The sequence below is a fragment of the Prionailurus viverrinus genome, chromosome D4 (genome assembly GCF_022837055.1).
Source record: "Prionailurus viverrinus isolate Anna chromosome D4, UM_Priviv_1.0, whole genome shotgun sequence".
Classification (NCBI taxonomy): domain Eukaryota; kingdom Metazoa; phylum Chordata; class Mammalia; order Carnivora; family Felidae; genus Prionailurus; species Prionailurus viverrinus.
This window is the reverse complement of record NC_062573.1, coordinates 47,735,373-47,758,955: the sequence shown is the minus strand read 5'-3', so window position 1 is coordinate 47,758,955 and position 23,583 is coordinate 47,735,373. Positions and strand designations below refer to the sequence as shown.

The 23,583-nt window shown below is 40.4% G+C and overlaps 1 protein-coding gene across 2 annotated transcripts in view; it reads right to left on the bottom strand.

The window, feature by feature from the left end:
* The window catches only part of FREM1 (FRAS1 related extracellular matrix 1), a 285,770-nt gene that overhangs the window by 232,551 nt on the left and 29,636 nt on the right, over nucleotides 1-23,583 (bottom strand). The window contains exons 3-6 of one of the 2 annotated variants that reach the window (XM_047830267.1): nucleotides 19,080-19,268; nucleotides 15,734-15,896; nucleotides 13,100-13,272; nucleotides 12,322-12,400 (exon numbers count right to left, since the gene is read on the bottom strand). The gene's annotated coding sequence lies outside the window, so the exon portion shown is untranslated. Of the gene's footprint in view, nucleotides 1-12,321; nucleotides 12,401-13,099; nucleotides 13,273-15,733; nucleotides 15,897-16,906; nucleotides 16,972-19,079; nucleotides 19,269-23,583 lie in introns of those variants that run through there. The other variant, XM_047830262.1, reaches the window with a different exon arrangement.

Genomic DNA, 23,583 nt, shown 5'->3' with positions numbered 1-23,583 from the left:
TAGCTCCAAGATGTCGTCGCCTAACAATTCAACATGGCTAAACCTTTAGTTAATGCTCAGTGGTCACAAAGACTTCAAACTTCAGTGCGCTTACAAATTTTGCCAAAGTGCAGATCCCTCCGCTGTGCCCATGAAGATATGGATTCATAAAGGCTCTGTATTTCTAATAAGCACCTTGGGTCATGCCTGTGCAGGTGGTCTATGGCCCAAACTTGGACAAAAATGAAACTAAGGGCAGTGGCATAATTTAATTGGCAAAAAAAAAAAAAAAAAAAAAAAAAAAAAATTAGTTTAAGAGGGTGATAGCCCATAGCCAACTTGCATCCCAAACTATGGAGGGCCGGAGAGTGGGAGGGAGATGGAAAGCAAACAGGAAAGTTTTCACCAGCCTCTCCCCTCCTCCCCCACCAACTCACAAGAGTTGTAGGATTCCAGATGAATGGCAGGATTGTTCAAAGAAGGAGGATATCTGTACTGCTGGAGGCAGGGGCGGGGGAGGGGGGGGAGGAGTGTGTGACTGACCCAGAAATATTTCTAAGTGTTTGGATGTTAGAAAAGGCCAAAATGCCTTTTCTCTCCCTCTCCCTATGCTACCACTACCGCAGACAAGCCTTAAAGCCATGTTTATTTCAGAACAAATCTAATCCATACATTTGTCTTGTTTAGACTTGTGTCAAAAATGTTTTTAGCGTTAATATAGAAGCAAGAAAAACCTTTTTTACCGTAAAAACAGCAAAGAGAAACAAATCTACCTTTGGTAAATATATTTTAACAACAGATATTCAGAAATGAAGACAGGGGGCTAAACAGAAAAACAATGTTGCAATTCAAAAGCAGTCAAGACAGATCTTTCTATAGCTGCAGAATGTTTAATTCCATCCAAAGCAAACATTCTCAACCGCTTTGAACTCTTAATTTACTGCTCTTGTGCACACATCCTTTCACTATGGCATGTTAAAAGGACACATTGTAATTAAGAGTAAATTCGTTTTGATACTTCATCATGATACTTAGATTACTTCAAGCTACTTTTTAAGAGATAAATTTTTTCATGCAAGAGACTTGCCTTTAATCACAAAGCAGCCACAATGCTATTTATGTTTACTTCCTGAGGGTGAGCCAAGCACATTAGGGAAGTAGGACAGCTGTACTGTCTTGTAGTTCTGAATTTAGTGAATGCTTGTATATGGTTCTTTTCACAATCAAAGCTGACATCATAAGAGCTTTATACACCAAAGACAACCAAAGTATTTTGTCATCAGGGACACTGCCCAAAGTGGTACACTACCCTCCATGAGGGGAGAAGCTGAAGTGAGAGCAGAGGTAACCTGCCAAATCCTAGAACAGAAAAAAACTTGCATCCTGATGTATTTTCCAGGCTGCCTTGAGGAGACAGGACAATGTAGTGGGGACAGCACAGGTTTGCACGCCTAATGTGCTGAAATACTAACTCTCTGCTCTTGTCCATCAATGTCTTTGAGTGAGCCTTGAGTGTCCTTCAAGGCTCATCTATAATATGTGGGTGATAACACCTTGTAGGATCCTTCTAAGTGGTGAAACAGATAATATATAAGGGCACCTGGGTAGTTCAGTCAGTTGAGCACCCAACTCTTGATTTCTGTTCAGGTCATGATCACAGAGTCATGGGAATGAGCCCTGGGTCGGGCTCTGTGCTGAGTGTGGAGCCTGCTTGGGATTCTCTCTCTCTCTCTCTCTCTCTCTCTCTCTCTACACCCCCCCCCCACCCCCCGCCACTCTCCCCAACTTGTGCTCTCTCTGTGTGTCTAAAATAAAAAAAATAAAATAATAAAAAAAAGAAGTAGGGGCACCTGGGTGGCTCAGTCGGTTGAGCATCTGACTTCAGCTCAGGTCATAATCTCACAGTTCGTGAGTTCAAGCCCCACATCAGATTCACTGCTGTCAGCACAGAGCTCACTTTGGATCTTCTGTCCTCCTCTCTCTCTGCTTCTCCCCTGCTCAAGCGCTCTCTCTCTCTCTCTCTCTCTCTCTCTCTCTCTCTCTCTCTCTCTCTCAAAAAATAAACATTTTTTTTTAAAAAAAGAAGTTAAAATAGATAATATATGAAAAGTTCAAAGCAGTGGCATACCAGGGTGGGTACTGAAAGGAGATGTTCACCCAGGTATAGGTAAAAAGTTGATACACTACATAGAGAATTCAGAAACAATAATAAAACTGACTAAAAGTCAACTTGTCTTTTGTTAGTACAATCCACAGACGATTCTAAATGAACCCCCTTACCCAATACTTCTCCCACCAGGGTAGGAAACTCCCACTGAGCCACTCCCCCACCATGGTATGTACTTGGCTTAGTGACTGGAGCACAGTAGGTCCTTAGGAAATGCTAGTCCTCCCTTAATGGAAATAAACTAAATATATTTGAAAATAGATCTAACATAAGAAAAGAGCCTTCAGGCATGAATCTTTTTACAGCTCCAACTGAGCCCCAGTTAAGGACAGTAAAAAATAACATTTATAAGATTTTACAAAACTGATTTCTATCATCCAAGTGTTGACTGTCTTTACATGCTGTCTCCCTGTTCACCCTATACTTCACCTCCTCCACAATGAAGAGATTATCTACCCCATAGACATCAGGAAGCAATATGGATTTTGTGATGTCTTGGGGGAGATGGAGATGGTTTCTATCACACACAAAGTATTTCTCTCCAAATATCCCCATTACACATCTCCATTTCTCCAAAATTCATCCTGAGCTCCCATCCAAAGGTCACCTCTCTATCCTTCCTGATGTAGACTTCCAGTCTCAGACTGCAGTACCTGGCCTTGGGTCTTTCCTTTGGGTCTCCCTGTATCTTTTAACCAGACCCATTTAGATCCATCCAGATCCTTCCTGCTGTCTTCCAGTCTGGGAAAGACAAGCAAATATCAGATCCTTCTGCCGCCATGTGTGAACTGAGTCAATAGTATATAACAACAAAATCTTCCTTTTTTTTGTTCACGTACGGAAATTTTTACATTCCGCCTTTGTGATCATTAACACCCAGAACTAACTGACCCACAGGAAGGGACAGAAAGAAAGGCACTCCAGTAGCTTTATCATAAATCACCCAGTTGAGTTTTAGTTCATACAATTAATTCAAAACACCCATAAAATAGCCCCATGGCCGTTAAGCATCAAATCCTAGAACGGTATCGTACTGATACTTAACGGTTCTCTGCCCTTTACACTCATCTTTCCAAAAGACAACCCCAAGAAAAACTAAAAATTTAAGCTGAATATCACATTGCTTTTATTTATTAAGAAGAATAAAAACTTCACAACAGTACACACATTGATGAGGCATCTCTCTACCATGCCTTCAAGAGTCAAAGTCCTATGGTCAATTAATCTCTGACAAAGGAGACAAGAATATGCAACAGGAAAAAGACAGTTTCTTCAATAAATGCTGCCGGGAAAACTGGGCAGCTACGTGCAAAAAAGAATGAAACTGTACCCCCCCTCCTTTTGTCATACACAATAAGAAACTCAAAACAGATTAAAGACCCAAAGGTAAGACACAAAACCATAAAACTCCTAGAAGAAAACATAGGATATGGAGAAAAAGAAACCCTAATGGTGTCACCACTATGAAAAACAGTATGAGAGTTCCTCAAGAAATTAAAAATAGAAATATCATATGATCCAGTAATTTAACTACTGGGCATTTACCCGAAGAAGATGAAAACACTAATTTGAAAAGATATATAACCCCTACATTTATTGCAGCATTATTTACAATAGCCAATCTATAGAAGTAACACAAGTATCCGTTCATAAAGGATTGGATGAAGAAAATACGAGATATAGATATAGATGATATAGATATAAATAGATAGTGATAGATAGATCGATCGATACATAGATAATGGACTATTACTCAGCCATAAAAAAGAATGAGATCTTGCCATATGCTATAATGTGGATGGACCTAGAGTGTATAATGCTAAGTGAAATAAGCCAGAGGAAGACAAATACCAAATGATTTCAGTTATATGAGGAATCAAAAAAATAAAACAAATAAAAAAACAAAAGCAGAAACAGACCTATAAATACAGAGAACAAACTAATGATTATCAGAGGGGAGTGGGGTGAGATGGATTGGCAAAACGGGTGAAGGAGAGCGGGAAACACAGTCCTGCAGTTGTGTAATGGTAAGTCATGATGATAAAAGGTACAGCAGACGACATACGGTCAATGCAATGGTAATATCACTGTGTGGTAACAGAGGGTAGTACACTTCTGATGAGCACAGCATAACGTAGAGACTTGTTGAATCATTATGCTGTATATGTGAAAATAATGTAATATTGCAGGTCAACTATACCTCAATAAAATAAATTAAATAAATAATGAGATCTACTTACTTGGGGAAAAAGAAAGAGTCAAAGTCCTAGGCTGTCATGCCCAACTGGATCAACCTTGAGTCACATTTCTAGGGGCAACAGCTCCCTCACCCAGATACCGTACATACACATGAATGCCCAGCGGGCTTCTGCTAGGTGTTTCAGCCTGCAGTCTCAGAGAATCTCTGGGGTAGGGAGTGAGAGGCATGTGGCACAGGGCCTGGGTGAGGTGCAGTCAGACTGTACCTGCAGGAAGCTGGTCGAAGTCCACACACATCTGGTCATCTGATTCTACAGTGGCCATGGAGGCCAAGAAGATTTAAAGTATAAACAAGAATGTGGTTTTTTTCACATACTCCAATATTAACATCAGTGACACTGGGTTTTTTCAAAATATGGCAAGATCACAGGAAGCCTTATCGGATTGTATTGACCCTTTCAACAATTAAAAACTGTAACTCTAGGGACACCTGGGTGGCTCAGTTGGTTAAGGATCAGACTTCAGCTCAGGTCATGATCTGACAGTTCATGGGTTTGAGTCCCGCATCGGGCTCTGTGCTGACAGCTCAGAGCCTGGAATCTGCTTCAGATTCTGTGTCTCCCTCTCTCTCTCTCTGCCTCTCCCCAACTCATGCTCTGTCTCTGTCTCTCTCTTTCTTGGAAATGAATAAACATTAAAAATTTTTTTTAAAAAACCCATAACTCTAAGCAATAGATTCCATATCAGTTTCATAGGCATTAACAATAAAACAATTAGAAAATGAATATGAGCCAGAGGAAGAAAATGAAAATCATCACTGGTAAATATCTTTTCATATAAAAAAAAGCCATTCTACAACATCGTTTTTCTGACTCCATTTAAGCTATTAAAGTTCGGCTAAATATGATTTGCAGGCAAAATACAATGCTTTAATGGTCAGTAGATTGCTAGCTATAACTCTTAAAACTGTTGATTACAGTAACAGCCAAAGTAATGTTTCTAAGAGCAGAAATAAAATTCATAGAAAAAAAAAAACTTCCCGACTAAGTAGCTAATCGAGCAGAGTTTTAATGATCTTCTCTCAAGATAGTCTCAAAGGCCATGCTTGCATAATTATTCATGTTAACTCCACACTAACCCAAGAAATCCTATATCACAGAAAGGTCACTAAGGAATGAAAGGGAAAAAACAAAGAATTGATGGCAAACAGCGACACGATCAGTTACTATACTCAGTCAGATGATTAAATCTCAGCTGCCTGCACGAGCTAAGTCTCAAATAAACATTTGTTGACTGATGAGTGAATGACTGAGAAAGTCAAAAGGAAAACCATGACCTGTTTTTGGCTGCACAGCTTGAAAAATTCAAGGCAAAAGGAGAGAAAAGAATTCGGTTTCAGTATTTCTCTATCAGACTATGGTGGGAAGTTAATACATGGGACCCTATACATATGTGCTCCGTTTTGAAATTTATTTTTTAATATATTTTTAAATGTTTGTTTGTTTGTTTATTTAGAGAATTCACACGAGCAGGGTAGGGGGAGAGAAAGAGAGAGAGAGAGAGAGAGAGAGAGAGAGAGAGAGAGAGAATCCCAAGCAGGCTCCACGCTGACAGCACGTGGGGCTCGATGTAGGGCTCGATCTCATGAAGCATGAGATCATCATGACCTGAGCCAAAACCGAGAGTGGGACGCTTTACTGACTAAGCCTCACAGGAGCTCCTGTTTTGACCTTTAAAATAAAAACTGATTTTTCTTAACTGCAACAATATCAATCGTAATGAGTTTACCAGAAACTGAAGCACAAGACAAGGCTTATCTACAAGGGAAGCTTGTAGAAATGGTGGGGTCTCCTGTTCAAGTGCATATTTGGAAGCACTTTGTCTTTTAGACAAACCATGGCAAATTAGTCATGCAAATTGGTCATGGCAAATTGGTCATAGAGGATGATGATACTCTACAGAAGTGTACACGCACTGGGGATATAGGATCCCCAAATAATATAAATTCAAAAACCTTACATTGGAAGTAGTCTTAGAACTTAATCATCTCAATGACCCCACTGAAGAATCAGCTTAATACAACCCCTAGAAAATGGTACTCACAGAAGTCTCTGGCAGAACGAAAATGTACGTAAGGGTTAAGCAAGATCAAAAGATCTTGAGCACATACAAGTAAAGCTCTTTTCCCATTTTCCCTGAGGAACCCAGCAGAAAATAGTTACAGGAATGAGATTCACAGTGAAAGATTTTTAAAGAAAATTGGAACACCATTCAGCCTTGAGAAAAGACAATGACAGTGAATTTCAAGATTTTTTTTTTTTTTTTTTGCTCTCAGGGTATGATCCGTTTCTAAATACCCACAGAAGGCCACAAAAGGAAAATTTTTAAATGATAAGCCATTTCATTCTTTTTATTCTATTTAAATTATAAAGCAGAAAAATGTCCTAAGAGGGAAAAAATCCTGAAGGTATGTGGCTAAACTCACTCATTCTGTGGAGATATTGGAAAAACAGCCAGATTTCAGTATAGCCTAAAGGCAAGAATAGCTGGACCACCTCCAAGACCCCATCAGTCTAGTATCAAAAACATCAGTGCTCTCATCAAGTCTTTCATGTGCCTCAGAAGAATTCAGGAAGTTCAGTGACTTTGGGGGTCAAAGTTAAGGAGTCCAAGAATTCTATCTATAGCATTGCCAAGAACCTCAGAGTTTATGAATGTTTTTTAAAGATGGTTGAACAACTTCATGAGGGACAGAGAAAAAGAGAATACATTAGTGAAGACTCAAGTTCTTTCAAAACTTTTCTGGAGGGGCATCTGGGTGGCTTAGTTGGTTAAGCATCCAACTTCGGCTCAGATCATGTTCTCACAGGCCTTGAGTTCGAGCCCCATATTGGGTTCTGTGCTGACAGCTCAGAGCCTGGAGCCTCCTTTGGATTCTGTGTCTCCCTCTCTCTCTGACCCTCTCCTATCCACACTCTGCTTCTCTCTCTCTCTCATATAAATAAACATTAAAAAGAATTAAAAAACCTTTCTGTAAACATTTGTATTCCTTTCCATTAGGTCTGAGGCTTGATTTCAACATATCTACAAAATAATAAATAAGCTCATTACTGTTTCCAGGATGCTGGAAGAAGACACGAGATCTCTGGGTTAGAGACAAAGGACTTTACTCATGGCAAAGCATGCAGTATGAGCATTAGTATTTGGCACATCACTTGTCTTTCAAATCCTACAGAGGGACAGAGGGACAGAGGGCCCAGAGGGACTTCTGCACACATTGGTGGCACTAAAGGCAAGGAACACAGAACTTGCGGAACTCATCATTCCATTGGAAGCAAGCCTCCACTCTGTCCCAGAGGCAGACATTACTTATCTCTTAAGGCTGCTGAGTGCAAACACAGTCCTGAGAAATGGCCTGGGTATAAAGTGATGTTGGCCTTGCGTTCTCGGGCTACTCAGCAAGATGTTTACGAGTACAGGATAACTACGGACACTATGTCTCCCATTATTTCCTCTCACTATCCCATTCTCTTACCTAACCCTCCTTTCTCTCCTAAAACTGTGAGGCAAAGGAAATACCAGTGAATGGACTCAGACCCTTTCCCCAGCCTAGCTCATCACATCTTTAAGGTCTATGGCCTGAAGACAGCCCCTCAAACTCAGTTTCTTATACCATTTCAGATTCCGAGGACCAGTATCATCGTCTCTTGGTTTCCTTAAAGACTAGCTTTCTACGGCTTTAATATGCCCCCCTTTGGTGTCTAACTTCTATCTCCTTGTTGTCTTGACAGCACTAGAATGATCTTGTACTACACCATATACAGATCCCTCAAAAGATCAATTTTCTCACTCTGTCACTCATCGAGACCCTACATCCATAAGCATTTCTGAGAAAGATGAATTTCGGCAAACAGAACATCGATGTATGAAAGCATTATGGCTCTACTTTGGAATCAACACTGGCCCAATGCGTCCCATTTTCTGCAGTTTTATCTTCATGGAAACTGTTCACGATAGCTGCGACCAACAATGTTCACATCTTGGGTCAGGGGAAATTCCCAGCCACCAGTCATAATACAACTCTCCTTCCTTTACCCAGGAAAGCATAATAAAAGCAAGTAAAAGTGATGTCATTATAGAGAAATTTTTGAATTCATTCCCGTTTATTTGGTTAGAAAGTAAATCGCTTTCGGGGCCCCTGGGTGGCTCAGTTGATTAAGCACTTGACTTTGGCTCATGTCATGATCTCACAGTTCATGGGTTCCAGTACCGCACTGGGCTCTCTGTTGTCAGTAAAGAGCCTGCTTTGGATCCTATGTTCCCCCCTCCCTCCGCCTCTCCCCCCGTTTGCACGCACATGCACTCTCTCTCTCAAAAATAAATATTAAAAAAAAAAAAAGACCTATTGAAACCTTCAGAGTTTAGCCAACATAAATTTCCATAAAAACATTTCCTGACTGCATTGGTTTCAGTCTATTTTAAGGTTAATTTAATGAAAGTACCAAGAAACTGTAATTGAGATTTTTTAACTCTTAGAAGCATTTCAAGTATTGCTAAGAGAAGAATTTGATTCTATGAGCTTTATGACACACACCCACATGCACAACCACACAAACACACAGAACATTGTCTTGTGTAATTCTTACACTTGAAAGAGAGTCAGGTTTTTTTTCTTTTCTTCTTTTTGTTATTTTTTTAATGTTAATTCTTTTTTTTTTTCATTTTTTTAACATTTATTCATTTTTGAGAGACAGATCATGAGTGGGGGAGGGGCAGAGAGAGAAGGAGACACAGAATCCGAAGCAGGGTCTAGACTCTGAGCTGTCAGCACAGAGCCTGACATGGGGCTCGAACTCACAAACCGTGAGATCACGACCTGAGCTGAAGTCGGATGCTTAATCAACTGAGGCACCCAGGCACCCCTAACGTTTATTCATTTCTCAGAGAGAGAGAGAGAGAGACAGCACGAGCAGGCAGAGAGAAAGGGATACACAGAATCCAAAGCAGGCTCTAGAGAGAGAGAGAGTCAGTTTATCACATTTGCTGGGCTTCTTCACCAACCAGATACTTGTGCCATGCCTCGGGGAGGGGGAGGCGGGCAGAGGAGGGGCAACTCCAGGGGCAGGGCTTCTTCCATAGGCCTTTTGAAAAAAGTTAATTCGGCAAATGACAGGCCCACCATTTCTCCTACATCCATATTGGAAAGCTCCCAAATGTAGTCACACATCTACCAAAGAGGGGGTTGGTCCCTATGCACAGAGGCACGAGGTATGGAGGCCAATTGGCTATCTCTGCTTCTCCCTTCCTCTCAATATCTAATGCTCTTTGATCTCTCTGATTTTAATATTCTCAGATCACACTCACTGTTTATGGGTCATGTAGAGGTAGGAGGGACAATCAGGAGCATTCCCATGGGTAGAGCCTCCTACTGTGGGGGTTCCAGAGGTTTCTGCCCCCATTTCTCAGTATCTCACCACATGTGGGTGCCATGCTAAGTGTTCTGACAGTTTACATACCTTTCGTTATCACAACAGTCCCCTGAATGTTCTCTAATAGTTGAGGAATCAGATGCAGAGAGGGTGTAAATGCCTCACCCAGGGACCCAAGTGTCAGGCTCCAGAGCCCATGCTCTGTCCATGGACTGTGCTATAAAAGATCCAAAGGTGATCTTGAAGCCATTTTCTAGAACTTGAACTGTTACCTCTGGGAGGTCATTGTCCCTTTGCTCTTTCTGCTAAGGCTCAGACAAAAGAACGTGAGCGCAAACTACACGGCAAGAAAATCTGGGTAGACATGATAATAACGACACACTGAAACAGGGAGCTGGGAAACCAGCGACACTCCATCTTTAAGAGCACTTATAGAGGCAACAGCAACTGCCCATCTTTAGTTGTTTAGAGAAGACACAGGAGATCTTTCTTCTTTCAAGGTCAACTGATCCGAAGGGGAAAACTGAATCAAGGGAATACTAATTGCTAAGATTTAAGGTACTGGTTCTTCTGTGCCAGATTTTATTCCAGTGCTTTCCATTAGGGAATAAAACGAAGATCAGAAAAAAAGCGAAGCACAATTTTTTCCTTGGAAAAGTAAACACTCTCCTCAAACTATTTTTTTAAATTACAAACCATAAACCTCTATTTCACTAATTCTTTAGCTCTATGGGCAGTTAAAAAACTGTGTGGAGGGGTGGGTGAAGAAAGTGAAAATAATAAAAGCGATGCAAGGGTACAGCAGTGGAGAGGAGGGAGTAAGGAGAATGTAGGAGTAAAGGAGAAACACATTTAAAGGGGAGAAAGGAAGAGAGAAAGACTCAGAAGGAGAGTACGGGAGAAAAAATGGAGAAGCAAACTAATGAAGAGAGAAGACGAAGGAAAGGAAACCATGGTAAGATTTTTTTTTTAAGTTTATTTTTTTTTTATTGTAGGAGAGAGAGAGAGTGAGCAGGTGAGGGGCAGAGAGAGAAGGAGAGAGAAAGAATCGCAAGCATGTTCCGCGCCATCAGCACACAGCCAGACGCGGGGCTCCAACTCACGAACCATGAGATCATAACCTGAGCCGAAACCAAGAGTCGGACACGTAACTGATTGAGCCACCCAAGTGCACCAGAACACCATAGTAAGATTATTTTTACTTCACACTCTGCTGTTCAGTTAGGTTGTGAGTGCAACTTTAGGCCAAAATGTCAATGGCTTATTTCCTTCTACAATGCCTCGTTAACTGCTTAACCATTGTTCACAGGTCTCTAATGTCTCTTATTAAGTTTTCAGAGTCTTGGCACCAACTGATCTAACTACAGCAGCTATTTGGAAAAAATATTGTTCAGACCACTTGCAGGGAGCCAGGGACTATCATTTTCATACTGAACAAAATCAAAATGAAACACAAACTGACCAAGTCTGAAGCAACTTCAATACTACGTGAGGAAGCGAACTGGATTACACGGTTTACACTTCAGTTCAATGCCAAAAAATAAAATTAAGTTACAGCCATCAAGAAGCATAATATACTTGTGACGCATTCTCACATAAAGGCATACTCTTGGCTGGATTCTAGACTTCCTCCCTTTGCTATGTCTGTTCCTCAAGCTAGTCAGAGTCTATTTATCTTCCTTCTCTGCTCGGTAAGTTCTTTTGGCCAGTCTCATCACCTCCTTAACATCTCCAAGATGTTAACTACATCATAACACCGACGTGGCTCTCCTAGCCTCATTCATCTTGGCTTCCCATTCATTACTATATTCCACCCTAACTCAAGGTACTGAGGAATAGTAGCACACTTTTTAAGTTCAGTGGAAAATTCAGTCCAAGTTCAGTCCAAGTACATCTTTGCAGGCAAGTTTACAGATTTGTATGACACAAAATGGAATTTTGGAAGCGGAGTCAAGATGTTGTGGAACAGTCAGGAAGTCACCAGATGTTACTGTTACAGAGACTATAAAATGCTTTCTTCTAAATGTGCATGTGATTAGATCTTGGGGGAGCTACTCTATCATTATAGTAATGGGTTTGTTTTTTTTTTTTTTCTTACAAAGTTGCATTTTTCCTACTCAAAGTCTCTTTTGACTAAATGAATTTCATATGTGTAATCAAAGCATTATGCATGTCATTGTACTTGGAGCTAATTTGAGCAATTTTTGTTAAAATTTGCCCACATGGTAAAGCACTCTTTGAAAACAATCTCATGAAAGAGACTTTTTAAAGTTATTATTTTAAACATAACCATGCATCTTTACTTCAGCTTCAGTATTTTTGCTCTTCAACCAAATGGGCATCCTTAGACGCAACATGTTTTTACATCACTGTGGGAATGACATTTTGGTTCTTAAGCAGTAACCAGAAGGTTGTATATTACACTACAAGAAAATTTTAAAACTTCAAAACCTCCTAGAAGTAAGTAAATTTTTTAAAATATTATTAATAGTGAAAAATTGAAAATAACTTCAAGAGTATTCATTCATTCACTCAATAAGTGCCTACCTTGTGCTAGCTCTGTTGTAGGCATAGGAAAACCACAGGGCAGGGCTTAGAACAGTCCCCATCTCATGAAGCTCTCATCCTAGAGGAATAGGAAATTGGTTACATAAATTATGGTGTATTCAAAGAGTAGAATACTGTATGGTCCTATTAATGATGTGGTACAAATATATTTATTAATTAAAGCGACATTCATAGCATAGTAAATACATAGATAACAGAGGATTACAATGTGATGATTTTTATTTAATATATATAGTAACATATGAGGTAACAAGTATTTGTGAGAATTCTTGGTATCAAAGTTGTGGTTACAGAAAAGTTATTCGAATTTTACTATAGGTTCTAAATACTTCGCATAAATGATTTTCTCTCATCCTCAGTCCAATTTTGTGCGGAGCTTGGGGTTAATATCATATTAAGTCCATTTTTAAAACAAGAGAATGAGGATTGAGGCACAGAGAGATTAATTAGCTTGCCTAAAACCACACAGCTTATTGGGATTTAAACCCAGGAAGTTTGGCTCTGTTGATGTGCAGTTTGAACAACGTGCTATCTTGACTCACGTGTGCTTAGGCTCATACTGTGTGAGTTCAAGTCCAGGCTAAGCTATTTGTCAGTCATAGGATCTTGAGCACGTTATTTAACCTCCCTAAGCCTTCACATCTTCCATTCCGAAATGCAGAAAACAGTAGCCACCCTATCACATACTGTTAACATGTGGATTCGGTGAGAAAATCTGTGTAATACCTGGCACACAGGAAGTACTCAAAAAAATTACCTTCATCATCTTCATTATCATCATCTTCAAATTCTGGGGGAATAGATGCCCAAATATTAACAGTGGTACTCTCTAGAAGATATAATCACAGAAGAAGAGCTTCCTTTTCTTCTTTTCATTTAACAGCACTTCCTACTTTCTCCATAATATATATGTATTGTGTGGTTCACAAACTATGGGATATAAAGTAAAATTCACATTTCTCAATTGCTGCACGCAACAAACGTAATCATTTCTATAGAGATAGACACAATGCTAACAATGCTAAACTTTCACGGAACACATTCCATTTATCAGGCACCACCTGGGTTGAGGAAAACATAAACATGAATAAGACATACAGCAAGCTCTGACAGATCTTACATTTTAATAGGCACGGAAAATAGTATAAAGGGAGAAGTGTCAAGACATCAAGGGAGTATTTTAAGAGAGACACGCATACAATGTTATACGAGGCCACCAGAGACTGGAGCCTGCCCAGGAAGCAAGAGAAGAATTCACACTGAAGTGGATGGAAGTGTGAGGCACAGGGATCAGGAAACATGTCCCCCAACTTCTCACAGGAAAAAACAGATTATAACTATAATATGAGAGAAGTGTCAAAAGTAACAAAAATCAGCTGCATAAACTATGGGCTGTATGTAAGTCACAGTTCTATTTATAAGGGACTTAAAATCTACCAGTGCCATATCTAAGCTGTCTGTGCACCCCCCTGGCAATCACATCACCTCTCAGCATGACTACAGTTGAGCCTTTAGCCTAAGTCCTAAAAATGAGTAGGAACTTTCTAAGTGGATAAGTTGGGCTGGGAGCATGGGAGACTTTTCTGGACAAATTAACTGAAGGTGGCAGGGGTGGTGGAAATGACACAGGGTTCTTAGAGAAAAGATGCAGGGACAAAAAGGAGCCTGACCCCTGGGAGGTGTCCATATATGAGGAGGACTGATAGGAAGAAAGATGAAAAGTCTTATTTGAATTCCCAGAAAGCCATGGGTGAGAGAAAAGGGGGGCTGGCAAGACAGAAGAGTCCTCATGGGGACATGAGCTAGTAGATCATAGATGGCATGTTTCATTCTCATGCCCTACCACTCCCTGAGAGAGCAGTATTGACCAGAAACTCTCCCTCTGATCAAAAAAAGTGAAAATCTAAAGATAAAGCGTGATTACCAGTGGAGCAAACTGATTTGGGATGTTACTTGGATCCTGTGGCTCAAATATTGTTATTCTTTCAATTCCTGAAGAGATGTTTATTTTTTTTTTAAAGACAAATAAAACTCTCACACTATCTTAACAAATTAAACATAAAATCTCCAAGGTTGTCAACTGGGAGAGTTTCTCAACATAAGGGCAAACGTTGGAACTACATCAATGACTTAATACAAATCACTATGATAAATGGAAACACTTCCAAAAGTAAAACATGTAGAAGTCCTGAACAGGTAATTTACACACACACACACACAAAGTATAAATGTGTAATAAACAGAAAAAGATTAGGATTTTCTTCAGTAATAGAAGAAATGTAAATTAAAACAATAGAGGTGTCTGGGTGGCCATCAGTTAAGTGTTTAACTCTTTGTTTTGGTTCAGGTCATGATCTCACAGTTTGTAAGTTCAAGCCCTGCACCAGGCTCTATGCTGACAGGATGGAGCCTGCTTGGGATTCTCTCTCTCTCTCTCTCTCTCTCTCTCTCTCTCTCTCTCTCTCTCCCCCTCTCTCTCTCCCTCTCTCTTCAAATAAATAAACAAAAACAGTGAAGTACCACTGTTTTTTCTATGAAATTGAAAAATACTTTACAAATTATAAGAGCCAATGGTAGTATTAAGGGAAATTTACAGAATAGTTTGATAATAGATGTAAAAAATGCATACACTTTGACCCAACAATTTCACTTCTAGGAATGTATTATAAGGAAACTAATAAGGATATACATAAAAATTTATGGCAAAGATATTCACTCCAAAAGTATTTTTTCAAAAAAGAAAATTTATAGGGCTCCCAGGTGGCTCAGTTCGTTAAGCATCCAACTCTTGATTTCGGCTCAGGTCATGATCTCACAGTTCATGAGATCAAGCCCCACATCATGCTTGGTACTGACAGCACGATGCCTGCTTGGGATTCTCTCTCCCTCTCTCTCTGCCCCTCCCCTGCTTATTCTCTCTCTCCCTCAAAGTAAATAAATTTTAAAAGAAAATAATATTTAGAAACAATTTAAATGTCCAATAATCAGTGACGAATGAACTGAATAAATTATATTATCTTTAACTTTTTCCTTTGAAATAATTTTAGACTTACCAAAAAATTGTTTAACAGAACAAAGAGGTCTTTATAATAATTTTTGAAACAAATTCCAGGGGTGTCTGGGTGGTTCATTCGGTTAAGCACTCAACTCTTGATTTTGGCTCAGGTCACACAATCTTATGGTTCTGGTTCACGAGTTTGTGCTCTGTGCTAACAATACGGAGCACACTTAGGATTCTCGGTCTCCTCCCTCTCTGCCCTTCACTCTCTCTCTCTCTCTCTCTCTTTCTCAAAAATAAACTTAAAAAAAAAGCAAATTCAGACTAAATTTCTAGTGCCTAGAAAGGCGTTTTGGTTAGAGATTTCTAAATGGCCAAGGGGAATCTACCTACCAATTCTGGATCATTTTTGTGGGAAGAGTGTGGATGAAGTGCACTTCTGACATGCTCAGTAACCCAATGGTCATATTGACTTTGTCCACACTAGTGTAAGGCCGTGAACTCCCATACTGCTGATGGCTTCATTATGAAATAGTCATATTGTCGGTGTTGCTGCCTGTAGAGGAAAGTTGGGGAAACATAAATGATCAAACAATGTTCAGATAAAGATTTGGAAAAGTACAAACCAGTGAAATTGACAACCGATGCCCAGGAAAATTCTAGAATTGACAATCGCTGAGAATTTGGACAATTTTATTTACAAAGATAACACCACTGTAAGACAACATGGGCTAACAAAAATGAATCAGTCCAGATAAGCCTCTTTGATTTTTGACAGAGGGCCTCAAGAGTCATAGAACAAGAAACTATCAGTTACACTAAATCTAGATCTCATCGAAGAATTTTGTCTTTCTTTATATCTGTGACCAGCAGCAAATTTGCTCATTGACTTATTAAAGCATTTATAATTTATTAAATGTATTTGTGTCAACATAGCCCACTCTCATCTTTTTATTCCTTACACAATGTGCAGATACAGTAGGTACTCCATAAATGCTTGCTAAGTTAATGAGTAAATGATGCTACATATTAATTTTTGTTGGCAATTCTAGTAAACGCTTCAATGGAAGGTGAGTTTTAGAGAAAAGGTCCTAAAAGATAATTGTGAACAAAGGGCTCTGATTTCCTTTAGTAGTGGAAGGGGAAATTGAGTTTTCCTCTCTAGTTCCTAGATGAGAAAAAAATATATTTCAGACTGGGTCAGATGAGGGGAGGAATCTGTTAGTGCTTATAAAACAAACACTTGGGGTTCCAGTATAGTCAATCAGTCCACAATTACTTGCACCCCTTTTCCAAATCCCAAACCCTGGGAGGTGTTAACCCAGCTCACTGTCCCTAACATCCTTGGAAGTCAATTTTTCAGGATAATAAGATTTAGTATGATCTGAACTATAACAAGATAGTAAGGGACATGAATAAGGGAGAAGAGAGGCACGTGATGTGATTAGCTTGGGTCTCAGAAACCTAAAAAAATGTCCTCCTCTCATTTAGATAGCCAGTATGGTTAGCTTTGCCTCATTTGCTTATACTTTTCTAGATTGAAACTAAGTACAAGTATATGTTTACCTTCTGAAATGCTGCCATTTTAATAATTCCAACTCTGTGCCAGAGAACCAAAGTCCTGATTTTCTAACCACCTTGCTGGTGGTTAAATATTTGTAGGAGTGTTGAGCTTAAAAAAGAAAGGGAAGGGAAGGGAAGGGAAGGGAAGGGAAGGGAAGGGAAGGGAAGGGAAGAACAGATTTCAGGTCTTTAAATGAAAGGAAACAGCTAATCTTCTTAAATGTTTCAGTTAGAACATAAATTACAGGTAACTCCCACCATAAACACAGCTGCACTATCTCGTCTTGTGACATTAAAGACAAACACTCTTCTGTCAGGATCTCAGGAAAAGCAGAAGTCTGCCTTTGTGGGGAGCAAATTAAAACAGTTCTGTTGGCATCCCCAAAATGCAGTGTGTTTGAAGATGTGGGCAAACAACTCCTCCCTCCCATCCACTCTCTCTCTGGCTTTGAGATAAGTAGAAACATTTCCTTTAAACAGCTTCTACATGAAAGGCAAGGCTTTCCAGCTGGAATGAGAGCCTATGTGTCAATGACAAACACATGCACTGAATGTCAACAACACAACAGTTTGAAACATTACAGGAAGCGCCTTGAATGACTCTGTTCACTGTAGGCCTGACTGGCCATGCTGTTGAGACATAATTATAAAGGGCCCACAGGCACAGCTCCAGAGCTGGGCCCCATACGAGCAGAGGCTGGGCTGAGCTAGTATAAAGGGGCAGCTGACAAAGTAACTCATTCTTGAATACCTCAGATAATCTCAGTGTCACTGAGACAGTTTCAAAGCACCGAAGGTAAATTAAAATTAAAATGAGGCCATTTCGTATTGATTTTTTTAAATAGAACTATGGCTTTGACCTCTCTAAATGCAATGGCCAGAAATAGAAAGAGGAAGGGAGAAAAGAGGAAAGCAGAAGACCTAATCCTACCAAATCTTGGGCTAGAATCACAGAATGTTAGATCTAAATAGAACATTAATGGTATAATTCAGTGGTTCTCAAGCCTACTTGCATCTCAAAATTACCTGAAGAGATTAGGAAGAGTGAGATAGATACATAGACACATAGACACACAGACAGACAGACATTCCTCCCATTCCCCACCCCCATGAATCTGATGGACTTGAACTAGGGTAGGGTTAGGGCATAGGTATAGTTTAAGCTCTTGGGCAGAGAATTCACTAGTAAATTCAGGGCGGATAAACAGTGATTACACAAAAAAAGTGTGTTCAGGGCTAGGATACCGAGGTTTAGGATGCTACAGAATCACAGACAAGGTATCACAGGCTAGAAGGAAGTTGTGATAGGCTGCTTAAATTGACCCTTAGGAAAGATGTCAAGGAAAAGAGAGGCAGAAATAAAACTGTACAGGTAGACAAGGCTATATGGCATGCTAAGGAGTTTGGTGATTATCCAAAGACATTTGGAAGCTGGTGCGAGACTTTAAACACGGAATGTCATGGACATCTGTTGTGTTTGCCTGCCAAGGCTCCCTTTTCCTCTCTGGCTAACAAGGGAACCCATTCACGGGGTTTGGGTGGGGCTGACTCCATCCTCCACACCACAGGGATGGATGGGTAACCCAGGTCAGCCCAACGAAAGGCCCCCCTGACTGCGGCATCAGTGATTGAGTCATCAATAGGCCTGTGGTCTTCCTTGGGACCATTTTGCCAAAACCGTGTGGGAAGATGTTCTGTTTCTGCCTGGTCATGCCACTGGTAGAATCTGAGTCCTGGCCTGTCAGTGACCAACATACCCAGCAGTGGGTATATCTGAAACTCTAGGTCCAGCCGGGGCTCCCACCAAACTCCTATCTTTGGATTTCCCAGTGAGATGCGCCAACAAATTTCCTGATTTGCTTAATATAGTTTGTTTCACTCGCCCGCAAACAAACAAACAAAAAACCTGACTAATGTAGGAGCATTATTGGGAGTTAGAAAAACCAAGCCAACTGCAGGGTAGAGAATGACATACCATTTCAGAGGCCATCTCAGTAATGCAGGCTGGACCTAGGCCATGAAGATGGTAAGGAGGTGATGAAAGACAGAGAGACAGAAGGGGAGAAGGGCCTCACCATGATGTTGGGAAGGTGATTGATGGCAAAAGAAAAAAAGAATCACCAGATTTATGCAAATATTCATGGAATGGTTACTGTGCATAAAATGGGACAAATACCTCAGGAGGAAGTTGTGAGAATCCAACGAGTTGATACATATAAAGAACAAGCCTCCATTGCTGCCAGTAACCAGGGTCAGTGTAAGAGCTAACTTGAGTTATGATAGCTACATTTTGATGTCTTTGGTTCTGCAGGCAGTTTCCCAGTCACTTTCTATTCCAGTATTGCTTGATACATTTTGAGGTATCCTGCAAAAAAAAGTTACAAAAATAGGAATTGATCTAATGAATATTTCAGGAAGAAACTCTTTTCCAAATCTGTCAGCAAGCCCATCTCCTTATATATGATGATGTGATATTCATAATGACTTCATAATTTAGAAGAAACACATTCTATTGAGAACTACTTGCTTTTAAAGACAATTTCAGGGTGCCTGGGTGGCTCAGTCGGTTAAGCATTCAACTTTGGCTCAGGTCATGGGCTCACGGTTCGTGGGTTCAAGCCCCGCGTCAGGTCCTGTGCTGACAGCTCAGGGCCTGGAACCTGCTTCAGATTCTGTGTCTCCCCCCTCTCTCTGCTCTTCCCCTGCTCATGCTCTTTCTCTCTCTCTCTCAAAAATAAATAAACATTAAAAAAATTTTTAAAGACAGTTTCATTAACTTAAGCTACTATAAAGTAATACCCAGGGCTAAAAGAATCAGGTTCAGTAAAAATAAATGATGTGCTTCTAGAGATTCTTGTAGACCTCATTTCAAAAATATGAAAAGGGAGGTGCCTGGATGGCTCAGTTGGTTGGGCATCTAACTCTTGATCTTGGCTCAGGTCATGGTCTCATGATTTGTAAATTCAACCCCCACTGACAGCATGGAGCCTGCTTGGGATTCTGTCTCTCTCCCTCTCTCTGCCCCTTCCCCCCTTGCGCACTCTCTCTCTCTGAAAATAAATAAATAAACTTTAAAAAAAGAAAAGGAAAACCATTCGTGCCTGCTCTTAGATGAATTTGCTAACAGAAGATTAATGGACAGAAGTATTGGAAATTCATAAAAAATAAAAAGACAGTTTAATTTCAGTGAAATACCAGCAATTAGGTATAATTGACACAGGTAGAAAGCCTAATACAATGCCTCAGAGAGACCCCAAGAGATCTAAGACCATGTACCAAGGGGATCAATGTACCAAGGTATCAATATTGTACCAAGGTATCAATACTGGGCCCCTAAAACCAAACCACCAGTTTTATTTTTTTAAATATCTTTCTATGTTTATTTATTTTTTAGAGAGAGACAGAGTATGAGTGAGTGAGGGACAGAGAGAAAGGGAGATGCAGAATCTGAAGCAGGCTCAGGCTCTGGGCTGTCAGCACAGAGCCTGATGCGGGGCTCGAACCCACGAACCACGAGATCATAACCTGTGCCAAAGTCAGACGCTTAACCAACTGGGCCACCCAGGCACCCCACACCTCCAGTTGGAGAAACGAGTTCCTACAAGCTCAGTAGGCTCACTGTATTGTTCAAGGTAAGTGAAGAAGTCACTGGGAGACTGGCAGAGATCACAAACACTGCAACATGGTACACATTGGCAAGAAATGTTTCTCTAACATAAAGAAAGACAGCTTCATCTCGGTGCTTGCTCATCGGTGTAGAGCGCTCAGTGTTATTTATGCAGGAAAATCCAAGAAAAAAAGTTATTCTCCTATCTATTTTGCCCCATGCCTCCTGTTATTCAGTAAGATATGTCAGCCACCTCTGGGTGTGCACCAAAATATTTCTTCACAAGGTATTGATGTATACCAAAAACAACAAAAAAAAAACCCACAAATGAACAGAAAAACTCTATTTCAGCTGGATCCGTCAGGTTTGTGTCATACAGACACAGACAGATGTTTCCACATGGGGACATTGGATATTATTTCTTGACTAGTTTCATTATCTCATTTTCATCGTTGTATGGCATTTAAATGTTGTCGCCCTTCTATTGATTTTAGCTTGCGCATGCAACGATCATGGACCAGAATCCCTCACCAGGTTCAGAAAAACCCAGACCCAGACAACCATAAGATAGCCTAGTCCCACCATGGGTTAGGGCAGGAATCCCTCCCACATCCTCGTCGAGTGATTTCTCTGCCTCTGGTTACCACTTCCAAGGGTGGGAAACAATCCTACCCATGCTACATTCTGAGGCATCCTTTCACATTTTCCCTTTTGTAGAAGAAGTCCTATCCCTTACAATACTACTTTCTGAGGAATATTTCTTCTCTTTTAAGCTACCAAGTAAAGAGGTACTCTTCAAATCCCCTAGGCTGGAGGCCAGCTTGCTGTCGTTACAGGTATGATTTTTGAGATGCAGGCAGATAACGCTCAGATTGCTAAAGCAGAGCTTCGCAATCCCCACCTCCTGAGAATCAAATGAAAGAGTTCTCTGAAGCTTTCTCTACAAATGCCCTCCGTGAAGTACAAAAATACTGCCTATTTCTGTAGCTGCTCCCACTCTCCCTACCCTGAAATTTCTTGTCTACATCTACTTAGTCCTGCTATCTCAGAGCCAAAGTCAGTAAAGGTTCCTCTTTGCTACAGATTCTACACAGAAACACTGATGCTGAATAATTTTCATCTTGACTCACATACTGTGCATAGAGGCATCAGTTTTTAGCTAGAGTCAGGGATGATTCAATAATCAACTAAGACTTTTGTTCTTAAACATCTGTGGAGCCCTTTGAGAAATGCATGAAAGCTATGGCTCCTCTCGCGAGAAAAAAAAAAAAAATGTATAGATCTTACATGTAAAATTTCAGAGTCAAAGGACACCCACTGGGGGAAGTCCTATGGGTAAGAATGTTAATCCAGGCCAAGCTTTACCCCTGAGAGGTAAGAAAAATAAGAAACATAAAGACAAATTACTGGGGTGCCTGGGTGGCTTAGTTGGTTAAGTGTCCGGCTTTTGATTTCAGCTTACGTCATGATCTCACACTTCATGAGATCAAGCCCCCCACTGGGTTCTATGCTGACAGCACAGAGCCTGCTTGAGATTCTCTCTCTCCCTCCCTCTCTCTCTGCCCCTGCCCTGCACACTCTCTCTCTTTCTCACTCTGTCTCAGCATAAATAAACATTAAAAAAAAGACAAATTACTTGTCCAAGACCTTAACACTTAATAGTGTCAAGGTTTGCATTACACTCAGGGTCTCCTGATTGATTCCTGGTCTGGTGCCCTTTCTACCACCTCATGTTCTTGCTTATGTTGGAGGATAAAATGTTATTAAAAATTGGGTAGAAAGTGGAACTGTGATTCAGTTGCAACAAAGGCCTCGGCCAAACCCTGTAAGGAACTCTGGAACCAGGGTCACCATTCATAGTTGTCCTCACTGGAGGCAGGGGTGGAGGGTGAGATAGGTAGCCTAGACCCCTATCTTCCATATCAATAGATATGACCTGCCTAGAAGACACGTGACCTTGGACTAGGAAGAACTCTTCAGGGCCTCGGTTGAGAATTGCCAGCCATCAATACTCCCAGCAGGACAGTGGAATGAGAACCTCTGTTCTAGGGAGGGGGGATTCTGGGCAGGACACCATCACTTCCGCTGCAGTGGGCTTGGAAACATTTGCAACTAGCCTCCTATTTCTTTTCAAACAACCCTCAAAATTTTAGGGTAACATTTCCTCTCTCCCTTTTCTTCTCATAGAACTATAATCAGCCCATCGACCATCAAGAGCAGGAAAAAAAAAAAAAAAAGCAACTACAATATCCCAAATATATCTGAACTATGGTTAGGACTCCTCTAAACACTATAATGACAATTGACCTTGACAAAATCAGGGAAGTCCATTTCCAAAAATAGTCTCTGGAGGATCCCAAAAGTAATGGAATGAAATTCATTGAGCAATGCACTGTTTCGCTTTATAGCCTTTCCATTTGTCATACAAATTATAATGAATACTTATTTCTTGATTTACATTTCGGCCTCCACACAATTTGCAGCTCCTGCCATGTTTACATGCACCATCTGGAAGAACTAATGAGCCCAGGAGCACCAGAAATTATAACTTGCTTTGACTAAACCTAGAAGATTTTTACTGGCAATAAAATGATTTTGCTTTTTTTTTTCTTTCTGGATTTGAAAGGAGATTAAAACAGGAGTTTCACTGAGTATAGGGCAGAAATATGCAAAGCTAATTTTAATAGAATGAACCTGAAGGCATCTGGCATTACTAATCAATTCAGAATAATTTAGTCATAATAGCAATAGTCTCATGATAGAAAGTCTCTTCTGACACTGAAATTCTTAAAAACGATTACCTAGCCCATATGCAAATGTTGCCGTGGGTCTCAGAGGGCACACACAGGAATGCTGAACAGCAGAGTCCAAGAACTTGGACTCTAGCCTCCCTTGGGTCTGGGCCTGGCTCTGGAACCTGCTGTTCATAGGACTCTGGATAAGTTACTTAGCTTCTTTAGATATTAGATGCCTTGTATATGAAACAGGGATAGTAGTAGGAACTACGTAATGGGGTGCTGTGAGAATTAAATGAGGTAATACAAGTGAATTTAGTTGAACTATTAGAGTATTG